Source organism: Cricetulus griseus (genome assembly GCF_003668045.3).
Source record: "Cricetulus griseus strain 17A/GY chromosome 1 unlocalized genomic scaffold, alternate assembly CriGri-PICRH-1.0 chr1_0, whole genome shotgun sequence".
In the NCBI taxonomy this organism is placed as follows: Eukaryota; Metazoa; Chordata; class Mammalia; order Rodentia; family Cricetidae; genus Cricetulus; species Cricetulus griseus.
In genome coordinates this window covers 268,292,020-268,307,673 of record NW_023276806.1, presented here as the reverse complement: position 1 = coordinate 268,307,673, position 15,654 = coordinate 268,292,020, and positions in this window count along the sequence as shown.

Genomic DNA, 15,654 nt, shown 5'->3' with positions numbered 1-15,654 from the left:
CATGGCCACAGGCCATCTGATGGAGGCAATTCCTCAGCCGAGATTCCGTCTGCCTGGGGGGTGTCAAGTTGACAACCAACATTAGCTATCACACTGAGGGTTAGTCTTCTAAAGCATCTCTTTGCCTTCTATGTAAATAGAAACATCAATTTTTGAATGTTGTAGGGACTTTTAGTTCTCTAGAATGGTAACAGGAAGAACAGTGTCCTTTCTGATTCTCCCATAGCCAGGGCAAAATCATGTCTGGAAGCCATTTTCACATAAGCAAGAAGAGATAAAAGTTAAAAATAAATCATTTCTCTGCCCTCAAATTTGAGCCTGTGAAGGGAAACTTGGCAGACTGCATTTGTGCAGGGAGGCTGGACTTTGAAACCTACACAGAGTGTTGGGGCTCTCATATCCTCCATATTTAATGCCATCATTTGCAAAGCGAATTGACTTCACAAATACTTTTCTCTTGCCCTGGAGATTACACACATTGGCTCAAATGGGCTTTTACTTTCCATTTTAATTTATACAGTATAAATATGAGGTTAGACTCCTTTAGCGTTAGAGGTTTCTCTGTTCAGATGTTTCTTAAAAGCCTTTTTCAATTCATACTGTTGGTTTAAAAAAATTTTTTTTTATTAGCCTGGCTGCCTGCCAGAATGGGGGTGGGGGGGAACTGTTGCATTTCACACAGAACTGTGAGGCTTGCAGTCCCTGTTGGTTCCCCACCCCCAGCCAACTACAAGACTGTCAAAACTAAAGGGGACATAGCGACATCTTGTGGATAACAACCAGATGCAGCGAGGAGGTGTCTCAGCTGGACTGGAGTGACCCAGTTCCTGCTCCCACAGGACTTCTTGATTTACTTATTGGCCTTTTATTTACCATTTGGCTCAATTCACACTAGATACTAGGTTGTTTGGTTTTTATGGAACGCATTCAACTTTGCCCCAGCAGAAAAAATAAACCTGCTGCATTCTGGCAAGGAGGAAGGACCATAACTCATGCTTTGGGCTTTTATTGAATTCTTCATAAAAACAGTGTTGTGTAAGTAACCCAGGAATAAGTCCGGGAATTTTTTTTTTCAAGTCTTTCCCCTTAAAAAGGAGACGGGAAACGGGAATGCCAAATGGGCTTTCTTTCACTGGCGTAGGCTTGAAGGAGTTAATCGTTGGCTCGCTAACTTGATTTGTTTACTACTTAGAGGGAAATGTATAAATGATAACTGAGGATCTCCAGGGACCAAACTGGCTTGTATTGTTCTCGAATTTAAAAGGAAAATTCTGCAAACCAAGGGGCAGCAATGTGTACTGTTTAGCAGGGCAGAGGAGGGAACATGATGTGAAGAGGGCAGGACAGTAAGTAGATGTCCCATGTGACTCTAAGTGAGTAACTGCACATATGCATCAGGGTGCAGTTGTCCACAGGTGGGGCTCATTTGGAGAAGGGGGGGTCATTGACCCAGAAATGAGCCCAGAAAACAATATGTATAATAATATGTATTCTTTGCCATAATCATAATTGATCATTATTTTCTTCCTTTTTTTGTTTTTGTTTTTGTTTTTCGAGACAGGGTTTGTCTGTGTAGCTTTGGAGCCTATCCTGGCACTCACTCTGGAGACCAGGCTGGCCTTGAACTCACAGAGATCCGCCTGCCTCTGCCTCCTGAGTGCTGGGATTAAAGGCATGCACCACCAACGCCCAGCTTATTTTCTCCCATTTTTTCTTTCTTAACTGAACATAAATTAAAACCTTGGCTGGGAGGGGTTGGAGAGCTGGCTACATGGGTAAGAGCACTTACTGCTCTTGTAGAGTTTCATACGGAGCATCCCCATGGTGGCTCACAGCCACCTGTCACTCCAGTTCCAGGGAATCTGATGCCCTCTTCTAACCTCCTCGGGAACCAGGCATTCACACGGTGCACATACACACACGCAGGCAACATACTCATTGGTGTATAAAAATAAATAATTTTTAATTTAAGGCTTTAGGAAAATTCTCTGCAACTTTGAAAGGATCACATACCTGCTTGTTTTTATTAAAATGGATAACTAAAGCTCTGTTTCAGGAGAAGTTAGAAACATGGAAAGGATTCCGACAGATATGGAAGTCTATGAATGTGGGCAACCTCCGTGAATCCCAAAGCAGTAGCAAAGGCAACTAGGAAGAGATGAACGACTGGGTTCCAAAGTGTTCAGGAGTCTTTCCATGTGGCTGTGGCCTGAAGAACATCTCTCCAGGATATCCCATGCAACCCAGGCTTTCCAATGTCTCTGAGATGCTGTGACCTCACTCTGCTTTGTCTTGTGTAAAACTGGCCCAGAGCTATGAATCCATTAGCTACTATAGGCAGGGTCCTGGGCCCCTCATGCAGCTAAGAATGGCCTCAGACTCCATGTATAGCTGAAGATGACTTTGAACTTCTGGTCCTTCTGCCTCCACCTCCTGAGTACTGACACTGAGACAGGAGGATGGAGAGTTTGGAGGCACACAGAATCTGCCTACAAACAAAACAAGGACCGCACTAGAAGGAAAATGTTTGGCTATGCATGGTGCTTATTTTCCACAATACATAAAAATTCTGGGAGTGCATGTCTTTAAACTCAGCACTTAGGAGGCAGAGGCAGGTGAATCTCTGTGAGTTTGAGGCCAGTCTGGTCTACAGAGTGAGTTCTAGGACAGCCAGAACTCTTTTTTTTTTTTTTTTTAAGACAGTTTTTTCTCATTCTCCACCTTTGTACGTTGCTGGTGGTGGTGAAGGCGGGTTTTTGTTTGGTTAGTTTTGGCTTTGTTTTGAAGACAGAATCTCTCGATGAACCTGAAGATCACAAATCAGCTACGCTTGTGGCCGGTTAGCCCCGGAGACCTTCCCATCTCCACTTCCCAGCCTGGGATTACAGGGGCATACCACCACACCTGGCTTATTTTATGTGGGTGCTGGGGATCCAAACTCAGGGCCTCATGCTTATGCAGCAAGCACTTCCTCCACTGAGCCAGCTCTCCAGCTTGCAGGAGCCATTTGACCTGGCTACTCCACTCTGGGGGATTTACAGTGCAAAAGATCCACCCGAGTGCACAAAGGCACACATACACTCATTCACTACAACAGCATTTGCAACACCAGGAGACAGAGAGCACCCCAAGGAGCCAGCGACAGGATGAAGTTTACACACAAACTGTAGAGACTATGTAAAGAACACTCTAAGGCAGAAAAATATAATAAGATTTGTGTGCTTATGCGAATAATCTACAAGACATATTGCCAAAAGGCAGCGTTTCAGATGCTGAGTTATTGTGAAAAGATGGGACTGCACTGAATATATACTATACATCTGCTCACATGCAGTGAAACCATTACAAGGTATGAAAGGGGAGAGGGGGAAGGGCCTGGGGAGTTGACTCAGTGGTTAAGAGCACTGAGTGATCTTTCAGAGAACCCAGGCTCAATTCCCAACACCCACATAGCAACTCACAACTGTCTGTGACTCCAGTTCCAGGGGATCTGGCACCCTCACACAGACATGCATGCAGGCAAAACACCAATGCACATGAAATAAAAATAATAAAAAAAATTAAAAAGAAGGTGTGAACGGTGGACACTTATCCGGACAGGAACAATGGTATCTGAACTCCAACCACACTGTCCTCAGCTTTAACTCACTCAGAATGGCGAGACCTACCCCTGATGCTCCAAGCTGTGCTCTCCACCCTGAGGGGAGGAGAGGGAACCATGTCCCAGCAAGAACTGAGCTCTGTTCTTACTGTGTCTCTCACAGTTCTAAAGGTGGTGGGGCCTGGGAGAATGGAGCCAATTAATGAGGCAGACCAAAATCTCATGTAATGGCCAACTTTATTCAGAACCTCAGACAATTTATACTCTGAGGGTTGAGCAGGTCATGTGAATAAGGTTCTTATGAGTTCAAGCTGTGTACAGACACAGGGGGAAGCCACACGTGGCAAAGACATGTTTTTCCATAGAGGCATATATAGGATGGATTCAATATTTAATTAAATAACAACAACAAGCAACGAGTAAACTCACTCCTATCTGCTACTCCTGGGAGGAACATGAACACGCATTCCAAGAGCAATTCTGTGTTTTGAAGAAACTGAGGTCACAAGACTCATGTCTCGTGTTCTCACAAGCTCTCAGAATTCTCCTCATGTGACTCTATTCCTAGACCATGTCCCGACAGTGTTCTTTAAACACCGGCCTTGTGAAAACATGTTGTTTTTTTTTTTAAGATTTATTTATTTGTTTTATGTACATTGGTGTTTTGCCTGCATGTATGTCTGTGTTAGGGTGTTGGAACCCCTGGAACTGGAGTTATAGACAGTTGTGAGCTGTCATATGGGTGCTGGGAATTGAAGCCAAGTTCTCTGGAAGAGCATCTAGTGCTCTTCACCACTGAGCCATCTCTCCAGCCTGAGGTTTTGAGTCTTAATACATACAAATTACATTTTGGTTAACAACCTATTTGCATTAGTTTTAAGATAAAAATAATGATATTGGTCTTGGCCCCAATACTGGGAGTGGGGGAGAATCCCTTGGGACCCACACTCAAGTGTTAAATGGCCCCCCTGTGTATGCTTGCTCTTTCCTCCTGAGGGCCCAAGAGCAACCCAAACTACTGGGATTCATGGCACACTAGTTGCTGCGTGTGAAAATTCTTACCCACATGATAGAACAAGAAAAACCTGAAGGAATCTGAGTGAATCAACCAGAAGCATCTTAAACTAAAATAACAGAAAGTTGAAATTCCACTGAAGGGAGATCCGACCACTCTCTTGATGAAGTTTTGCCCTAGACCTACTATCTGGAATATTTGCTGTTATGTATTCCTCTGGCTTCAGGGTCTAGAGGCTCCAGTGCCTTCAATCTGGCTTTCAAGAGATACTTTCTTGGGGGATAGGGAGGTAAACACTATGCCTAGAACTTACCCCACACTTCTAACTGGTATAGGATAGTGTCTGAGAATAAATATTTTTCATTCCTAACCCTACTCTAAGGTTGTGTTTTGTTTAACTTTGTATCTCTAGTGTCTGATAGGCACTACTTACCAATTATTAGTTGGATGGATGGATGGATGGATGGATGGATGGATGGATGGATGGATGGATGGCTAGATGGATGGATGAATGGATGAACAGGCAGAGGGAGAGATGGATAGATGGGTAGATGGGTAGAAGGGTAATGTTTTTGCTACTTTCTCTTGCTATGATAAAATATTGACAAAAAATCAACTTGGGGAGGAAAGATTTATCTGGGTTATACTTCCACTTTACAGTCCACCATTGAGGGAAGTCAGGGCAGGAATGCAAGCAGAAACCTGGAGGCAGGAACTAAAGCAGAGATCGTGGAAGAACGATGCTTACTGGCTTGCTCCCATGGCTTTCTCAGCCTCCCTTCTTATATAACCCAGGACCACCTGTCCCAAGGAGGCACCATCCACTGTAGGCTGGGCCCTCCCACATTAATCATCAACCTATACAATTTCCACAGATGTCCTCGGGATCAATACGCTGGAGGCAATTCCTCAATTGATGCTCCTCTATGGAGGTGACTCTGGTTCACTTCCAGTTGACACTGACAGGTAGATTGGTGGGTGGATGGTGGGGTATACTGGTGGATAGATGGGCAGATAGTTGGATGGATAGGTAAGGAGGGAGGTGAATAATTAAATGCACAAATAAACTTTAGGGTAAGGTTGATGGCCAAATTTATTAGTTTAGAGCAGTGGTTCTCAGCATTCCTAATGCTGAGACCCCTCCCCACCATACAATTATTTCATTGCTACTTCATTACTGGTTTTTGCTACTATTATGAATCATAATGTAAATATCTGTGTTTCCTGATGGTCTTAGGTGACCCCTGTGAAAGGATTGTTTGACCTTCCCCCACCAGGGGGTTGTGACTCATAAGTTGAGAACCATTGGTTTAGATAATAAAGCCAAATGGTTTTGAAAGGCTTAACGGGGGCACTCAGTATAAATACAAAGCCATTTTGATGTGCTCCTGAGAAGGACACTGCATCCCTGTTGCAGACCAGAGCTGCACACAATGGAAAGCTATAAACAGCAGGCGGAGTCACATGGGGGTTATGCAATAGAAGGTTCACAGGACACAGCTGCCTTCATCACTCAGGCTTAAGCTGCTTGGAAATGGAAACTCAGTCATGCCCTATGCATTACTTTATCCAAAAGATGCCAGGCTCCCTGCATGGGCACTGCCCATCTATTTGGCCTCGGTTTGAGGCAGGCTGCCAGGCTCCTTTCTGCCAAGGGATTTCTGCAATCCTTCCAGATATCAGAGAGATCCAGTTCAGCAGAATTATTCTGGCTCTGAGGACAGTTGGGAGCACTTGGTCCCAGGCCAGGGAAGGAGCTAGGCTGAATGCATGGGTCTGGTTCCAAAAAAGTCACCTTCTGTGGTCCCTCCACGGGAACCTTGAAGGTCACCTGGCAAGCTCCAGTAAAACAATGAACCCCTATACCAGGTGCCTTGTAACTGTTCGGTTTGCTGTCTTGGGTAAGATGACAGTAGAAGACCGCTGTTTTAAGAAAGGACGCACAGCAATCCTCGACCGTGAGGAAACTGGGGCTTGGAAAGTTATTTCCCCCATGAACCGAAAGGTAAACATGCTGTGGCAAAGACTGGCACCAAAACTCCTCTCCTTGTCCCCCAGCCTTGGTGCTGACAAGCATGAATATCCATTGTGTTCTAGCAAACAGAACTTGATCATACATGAAAGTGAGACACCCCAATCATCATCACATGTGATGGGGGCTGTCCTTCTGTATATATGTTTCTCTTATTTTTGATGAATAAAACACTGATTGGCCAGTAGCCAGGCAGGAGGTATAGGCGGGGCTACCAGAGGAGGAGAATTCTGGGGAGAAGGCAGAGAGAAACCGCAAGAGAGACGCCATGTAGTACCCAGAAGAGAGGACACCGGGCTTTCTCTGGTAAGGTAAGGCCATGTAGAAAAACACAGTAATGGGTTAATAATTAAGAGAGAGCTAGCCAATAAGACGCCTGAGCCATTGGCCAAACAGTTTATAATTAATATAAGCCTCAGTGTGTTTATTTGGGACTGAAGGGCTGCAGGACTAGGTAGAACAAGAAACTCTGTCTACACACATTTTAGCTGTCTTCTACTTTCTGGGTTTCTGTTGTTAACTGATTTTGGATTGTTTACTTGTTGAAAAGCAGAACTCACTGTGTAGCTCAGGTTGGCATGGAATTCATGACCCTCCTGCCTTGCGAGTGATGCTGGCCTGCCTGCACTAGCTCACCCAGCTTTCAGCTGTCTTCTGTATGGAGCCTGAACCAATTATGGGAGCCACAGGCATCATCAGTCTTGATCCCTGAATGACCATCTGCAGTCACTAAGTCATTTTTTTATGGCCCTAGTTCTACAACTATAGAAAACAAAAACAAAAATCCACTTCTATTATGTGAGGCACGACCCACCTCTTCTTCCAGAGTCTGCAGACTTGCCCCAGATGTTACCACTGCAAAGAATGTACAACATTCTTCCCAGCCATGAGGCCCAAAGTGGCCTCAGTGGCTTTTGAAAGTTGGCTCAGTGAGCCTGTTGCAGTGTTCCGGGTATCCGCTCTGTGAAGATGCAGGGTGGAGATGGTAAACCCTGAACTCTCCATGACACCAAGAAAATACTGGGCAGTCAACATAATGTGTGTCCATTCGTAAGACAGATACATTTACACTGTGGTGCCAATATATTTCACATGATTTAAACGTGCCCCCGGGGAGAGAAAGATAAAGTCTACATGTAAAAAGAAAATGGTAAATTAAAATGTGGTATTTCTCCCTTTGCTGTTTGGATTGTCTTTCAATTCCTTGATGGATGGTACTAGTTTAAGACCCACTTCCAGGGTAGACACCTTGTTTCTGGAGAAGTAACTGATGACAACCTCTCGGGAAGCTTACACCCAGGTGACACCTTTACTGAGCTGTCTCCAGGTCCTATCTAGGTTGCAAGGGTGGACTGTGTGTTATCCAACAACGCTGCTCTTTTAGTCTGTTGCCAGAGTAACCAGAAGAAGAAAGCTGTGGGGTGGAATAACATGTTTTATTATTTATCTTGTTTCCTGTTAAGGCTGGCAGAGTGCTCCCAGGGGATGTGTTGGGTCCTCAGTGATGACTATGTAAGGGTGAGTGAATGACTGCATGTATTAAAACATTTTTAACCCACAGGAAAACCACCATTTAGATTTAACTCTTAGCCAGGTGTGACAACTCACACCAGGAATCTCGGCACTCACGGGGCTGAAGCAGAAGGATCACAAACTCAAGCCTAGCCTGTATTTATAGAATCACAGTCTCAAAAAAAAATCCACAATGTAATTCCCTCATGGATGAGAAAATTACAGTCTACCTCAAAGGGACACTCAGGAGAGCAGATGGGACTTGTGTAAATTGAGGTACTACGAGCGAGCTCAAGAACTTGCTATTAAGTGGTGCACAATTATTCAGGTACCTTGAACAGAAGAGAAATGGCTCATTCCTCATACAGCATTTACCGTTACTCTTTATAAAATAGAAAGCCAGGCACCAGGCATTGGTGGCCCACGCCTTTACTCCCAGCACTCGAGAGGCAGAGGCAGGTGGATCTCTGAGGGTTTGAGGCCAGCCAGGTCTACAGAGCAAAGTTCCAGGACAACCTCCAAAGCAATACAGAGAAACCCTGTCCCGAAAAACCACCCCCCCAACCAAAAAAAAGACAAAAAAAAAAAAAAAAAAAGCCAGGTTGAGGTTTACACTGCAACCTCAGCAGATTGAGTTCTGGACCAGCCTAGACTTCAGCATGAGATCCTGTCTCAACAAGAAAATCCAGATACAAAAAGACAAGATCTCCTGAGTAAACTGGGAGTGTATGCGGGGCTAGGGGAAGGATGGAAGGGGAGAGGGGAGGAGGGAAAGGGAGTGGGGGAAAAATATACAGCTCAGTAAGAAAAAGAAAAAGTCCAGATACAAGGGCTGGAGAGATGGCCCAGCCGTTAAGAGCACAGACTGCTCTCTCTCACAGAGGACCTGAGTTCAAGTCCAGCATTCCCATCAGGTAGCTCCAGCTCCAGGGGTCCCCCAGCCTTCAGAACATTATGCTCACATTCACTACCCATAGAGACACCCACACACAAGCAATCTTGTTTTAAAATCCAAATACATAATGTACATATATAATTAAAAATAAAATATTTACATACTTACATAGGAAATTAAAAATTAGAGAGGTTAAACTACATCAACATGTTCTATTCCTGCTACCAATGAACTCAGAACTGAGACCTTCTGGCAAATTACTGCTTTTTTAATGCAGTTTGAAATGTGTCATTTGTATTTTACTGGGACATGCACATTCATTACAAAAAAAAAGTTCACATTTATTATATAATAGTCAATGAAGCTGCCATAAAATATCAATAAATGGGCTTGGTGGTATAATTTTTTTTCTTTATACTCTTCTCCAAATTTTCCTTAATAACACATAAGCTTCTTTCTGATTTTGAAATAGTAAAACAGGAAAAGTTCTGGTTGTATCCAAGTGTACCTTACAGTTTGGACTGGAAAATGACTGTAGATTTCTGTAAGAAATCTTTAAAACTGTTGAAGGAGTAAGGAGAAGAGTAAAAGCAACTATGTGATATGTATTCATACTCAACTCAGAAGAAATAGCCAATAAAGCTAATCCCTGATCCTAAACTACTTCATCAAACATCTCTTAAGCCTATAGTTTAAAAAATAAAACTGATCTGGAGGTTGGAGAGATGGCTCAGCAGTTAAAATCACTTGCTGCTCTTACACAAGATCAGAATTCTGCTCATTGCACCTTCATCAGTGGTTCACACCTGTAGGTAACTCCCGGGTATCTAACACGCTCTTCTGACCTCTTCCAAAAGAGGATAGCTTACTGTTAAAAGCTACACAGTAACTTCCAGGCCTACTTTGACTACAGTGTGTGCATACACACATTCACATACATATATGCAACCTTGAGTGTGTAACATGTGATCTCTGTATAAGATGGGCATTTACAACATACACAAATCAGTTTGACACCATAGAAAGAATTACAGAGTCTCTGTAAGATTACAGAGACTGGAAGGCTGAGCATGAGAGGTGAGCACTCAGGGCATGAAAAGCAAGGATCAGGACTGAGAATTCTTCCACACTATTTGGAGCTTTAAGTGACCTGTGAATGTGATAACCATTCTGAAGCCAAGTGACCCTCCAGTGCTTGCTCTGGGGAGCTGGTGCCCCCCATGGGTCTCTATGGAGGCTGCCAGAGCAGGTGGAGAGATGATCAGGCCTGTGTCTCCTGGGAAGTGCCAGGCTGACCCCAGCTGGTTTTCTGCATCCTGCTGGGTATCAGTGCTTGGATCTGTCCTCTTCCTGCGGACACCATGCAATGAGAACCTGCAGATGCTCTGCTCCAGCTGAGCACATCTCTTGGCTGCCAGTTTGCCACACTGTCAAGGCTGGTTATGCTTCAGCCAACTTCCCTGTCCAATGTGAACTGAAGTATGTTCCCACAGCAGAACTCCTTTCAGGTGAGTTTTCAATTACAGCATGGCAAGGAAGACCTGGGAGGCAACTGCAGGAAAGATTTCCACCCTGGGAGTCTTGGGAACATTTGCAGTAGACAAGAATCTCCTATTTCTTGTGAGTTCGTCATCTCCACTGTTGAGGAAGCTAACCTGGGGTTCCTCAGCTAGTCTGCTGTGAGCCACTTCTCTGCTTATGCAACACACTGACTATTATTACATTGCAGGAAACTGTCAATACAGGTAGTCTAGTCTTGCCACTTAGCTCATGACTGACAGACAGCTCCTGTCTCATCAGCAATGTTCTGGGAAGTCTGGTAAAAACAAAACCATATTGAAGTCCAATGCGGTGGCTCACATCCAAGATTCCAGCACTTGGCAGGATTGCCAGGAGTTTGAGGTCAGCCTGAGCTACATGCTGAAGCCTGTCACGGCAAATCTCAACAAACGTGAAACCTTCTCTCTGAAGTCACATACTAGTTTACAGTATTGCCATCATGGCCAGTTTCAGGTGTTGCTACCAGTATCCAGAACAATGAAAATACAGGCATGTGCCATCATATTCAACTCAGAAAGCAACTTTAAAAAATTAAAAGTAAATAAATAAATAAGAAAGCAACTTAAACTTGAAGATGTAGACAACCTACAGGTTAGGATTCAATCTGGAAAATCAAAATCATTTCAAGTACTGAAACAGAAAGACTTTGGTCCAAGGCATTGGCTATGTGAAGGTAGAAAAAATATCTAAGGCAGATGGCAAATAGCCAGGCAGTCAGGACTTAGTGACCCGAGGAGACTAGAGATAAAAGGCTATGGTTAAAAACAGCACAACTAGCTGGAGCCTCTGGGAGAGAATCAGGTATGCTTGCTCATGACTGCTGGAGGTACAGACATGTCACCACCTGAGACTGAAGAGGGAGATGGGCTACTTCTCCCACTGCCCACCCAGTGTCTCCACAGGGCCAATGCAGACGCTAGCTAGGTGACACCCAAGGACCTGGTTAATGCATCTGATAGGGTGAGGCCTCTGAGACACAAATACAACAGGGAAGGGCTGGCCTAAGAATTGCTCTGGGAACAAAGGGCCCAGCACAGACAACAAGTGGAGACAAAGTGTGAGACATGAGTGTGCATCCCTAGCGAGGGCGGTGACTTGTGTGGGCAGCTGAGGAACACCCAGGAGGGAAGCAAACTGAACTGCAGCCACACTGCTCAACGTGGGAGAACTTCACAAAGTAGTGGAGCAAAATAAAGTTTCAAAGCATAGCAGAGTCCTATTTATACAGAATAGGTTGATAAACAAATCACAGTGGCAACGGGAGTGTGTGGTGATCTAGATGGCTTAGCAAGGAAAGGTGCCAGCCACCAAGCCTAACACCCAGCGTTTGGTCCCAGGACCCACATGGTGGAAGAACCAACTTCCACAAGTTAGTCCTCCGACTTCCAACACATGTACCACGGTGCTCCTATCTAGATTTTATAATACACATTTTAGTTTTACAGAGGCGCTTAGAGAATGAGCAACATGGGCCTGGCTCATCTAAATGGAATGGAAGTTGGGGCATGCCCCACTATCAGTCCTTGTCCCCAGCAACCCCATGTGTTACTCTGACTGACCTGTGGGTTTTCTGCATAGGAGTTGATCCCAAGCCTCAGTTTGCTTTAGAAACTTTCATGATCCTCGAGGATGGATTGCATGTTCAGAACACGACAGCACCCTTCCACAACATCTGTATGTCCCTTAACTCTAACCTTTCCCATTTTTTAAACTTTTACTTAGTGGTGGGGGAGGGAGGGAGGGTGCAGGCCCAATGACATCAGTTCTCTTCTTCCACACGTGCACCCCCAGGATCTAATTGGGGTTATAAAGCTTGACAGCAAGGCATTTTACCATTAAGCCTCCAACCCTTTCATTTTCTTTAGCTGAAAGCCCTCAGGAGGATGGCTTCATGGTGTCAGAGCCATTCAGCCAAGTGTTCTACATCTAAATGTCCTAGGCTTGGTTTGGTCTGCTGCTGCCATCTTGAACGTGGTGATTTTACAGGGAGCTCCATAAGTCATGTAGTTTATCCATGGATTTGGGAGTCAAGAGCCAGATTCTTGGAGCAACTTCCTTATAAACAGACATGTCAGATATGGCATTCTTGCAATACTTTCAAATATCCTTTGGAGGGAAAATAAATGTCAGATATTAAATTCTACCTTAGTCATAACCCAGAGTCCTAGTCTAAAATCCTGTTAGACTTCTTTCACTTACTTTGTTTTTCCTGTGAGCTAATGAAAAAGTTCACTAGCAAGACCCATCCGTTTATTTCAAAACAATCCTGGCCCAGCACCGTACCTGGCTCCTGACGGACGCTTGGAACATGAACATCTAATGAAACCCCTAAAACCCGTGATTGTCCCAACTGCTTTCTAGTAACTACACATGAAAATCAGACCTAATCCCTAGAAGGCATTCCTGAAAACACACATAGCTCACTAGGCCTGGTGGTATTCATCTTGAGACTGGCACAGGAGGACCGTGTTCAAGGTCTGTCTGTGCCTGGGCTTCATAGTGAGCTTAGGCAAGGCCAGCCTGGGTAACCTACAAGATCCTGCCTTAAAATCAAAAATAAAAGGCCGGGGATGTAGCTCAGAATAAGGGACCACTTGTCTAGAACGCACAAGGCCCTGCGTCAGCTTCATAGTACTGCAAAAGGAAACAAATGTAGACTCCTCCGCAGAAATAGGAATAATGTGGGAGAAGTTTCTTGGCACTGTTTCCTCAAGATTATCACCAGAATCCTGGAGGGCTTGCTCTGATGTACACCATGGGAACTGCCTGGCCTTTGTGACACTAATGGCATTTTGGGTACATTTAACTGTCCCTAATTGTCAGAAAGGCTCCCCTTTCGGCACTAGCACTGTCATCCCCACAGACTACTTCAGAACATAAAAACATCTCCATTTCTCATGACGAGAAACATTCAAACGAGTGGAGTCATTGCCACAGGGACTTTCAGGGGCTGAAGCAGGGGTTCTAAGCACTCCCGGTGCTGCACGCTCTGAATGAGGGCTGCAGGCATCTTTTCACCAGCCAAAGTGACACAGGCCAAGAGGGCAGGGACATTTACACTTCACATGTTTGTTGCCCTGAAAATGAAATCCCCCAAAATTGTTTCAAAGCCTATGCATAGAAAAAGACATTGCTGAAGAACTGACATGTGCATGATTAAATGCATGCAAATATAGTATTTTGTGTCACTGGGTCATCTAGAGTTTAATGCGACCTTAAACACATTGCTTTGCACTAAACAAAATAGTAGTTGGTGGCTGAGCAAAGAAATTGCTTTACAAAGCTTCAGCAAACACCAAGGACTAGCTATTGGCAGCAGAAACAAGGAACCTTTAAATCCATTTGATCCAAATGGAAAGTAGAAGTGAAATATCTAACAGTATTAAAACCCCAGACAAAACATTGCGATGAAACAGGAGGGCCTTATTTACCCCCATCCAAGACCAAGGTAGCTGGGTAATTAGTTTTCTTTAAACAACAGCTTGCTTTGCTGACATCTCATTTTTCAGAAGCAGCTGTTAGCCAAATATAGTCCTGTTTATTCACTCCCTAGAAGGCTGTTTTAAGAAGAGCTTCTTCTGGTAAAAATGTTGCATCGTGTAATTGCAGACAACATGAAAAGTAGCACTTGACGTTGTGTTCAAATAAACATCTGCTTAAAGTCCAGTTTTCCATTTGTAAAGAATCCTTTTATTTCGTGCCATTAGGCACACTAAAATGATTAAGTCTTCCTCGTTTGGGTTCACGCTGGATTCCAAATATAAAAGGAGAAATTTCTCCAGGCCGAGTTCTTTGTTCTGGCACTGGGGGACCAAGTGTGAATCTACCGGAGTCACACAGTTGTACACAAGTTGGTCTGTCCTTGGTTATTACGAAGATAGGAAAACTACCCAGAGCACCACTGGGTGACTTACACCTCTAATCATAGCACTCAGGAGGCTGAGGCAGGATTACCTTGAGGTCAACCTGGCTGGTGTTGAAAGCTTTTCCAGCAAAACCCTACAGTTTCTGAGATCTAGTTAAGTCATCTGTCACCTCTAAAGGAGGGCACTAGTTACTGACAACAACCATACTTGGTTTTCAGCTTCCTGTGGCCTTTTCAGTCTGTGAGCAAAAACCATTTTACACTGTCCCCTCAGATCTGAGACCTATCCTCTCCTCAGAAGCTGAGGTCCATATTTTGGAGTGGGTGGGGGTGGGTTCCAAACCATCAAGGCTGGTTGAGAACTCACTCAGACTAGCGTAGTCTCATGCCCTTTGCTTCCATTGCTGACTATGTATAACTTCCCTACAACTAAATCTTGTCAGATTTCGAAGCTATTTTGCACCGTTTTAAACCAGGAGCCAAAAAGCCCAAGATGTATTTCCCACTGCTGTGTAATTCTGTGGCCTCCTCATGGAAGAAAACAAAGACTAATGTTATGACTTTGATAACAAGGAAGTGAGATTTACTGTTCAAAGTGGGTGAGGTACAGCAAAGATGGGGGCAGAAGGCACGTGCCTGTTCTGAGCTTGTTGGCATGAGTAAGAGTCCAGATACTGCTCTTGTCACTATGTAGGGTTACAGGAAGGCAGGTGAGTTCGAGGCCGGCCTGGTGTACAAAACAAGCAAGTTCCAGGACAGCTAGGGATGTTACACCAAGAAACACTGCATTGAACCTGCCCACCATTCCCCCAAAAACACACACAAAAGTCTCATTCTGTCTTCTGGGAAAGTGCAATCATTTTATGTTCCAAGTCATTTTCCATTAGTGCTTGTTCTTGATTAAGTTTTTAAAGTCCAAAGCACTTCTAAAGTGGCTCAGATTGAAACAGCCAACTCTTGGGCAAAATAAGAGTTTGGCTATCATGCTCACAAAGACATGTGCCACCTCATGAGGGGCAGAGAACAAAGGTTGTGCTAATGGGCATGAAGCCCCCATTATAAAGCACACAGTATTGTCATTCTCATGGTCTCCGCAACATTTAATAGTCTATCAACTGTCTGGAAATAGCATACCACTCACTCACGGAAGTTCCTTCCAAATACAAAGTAGGGA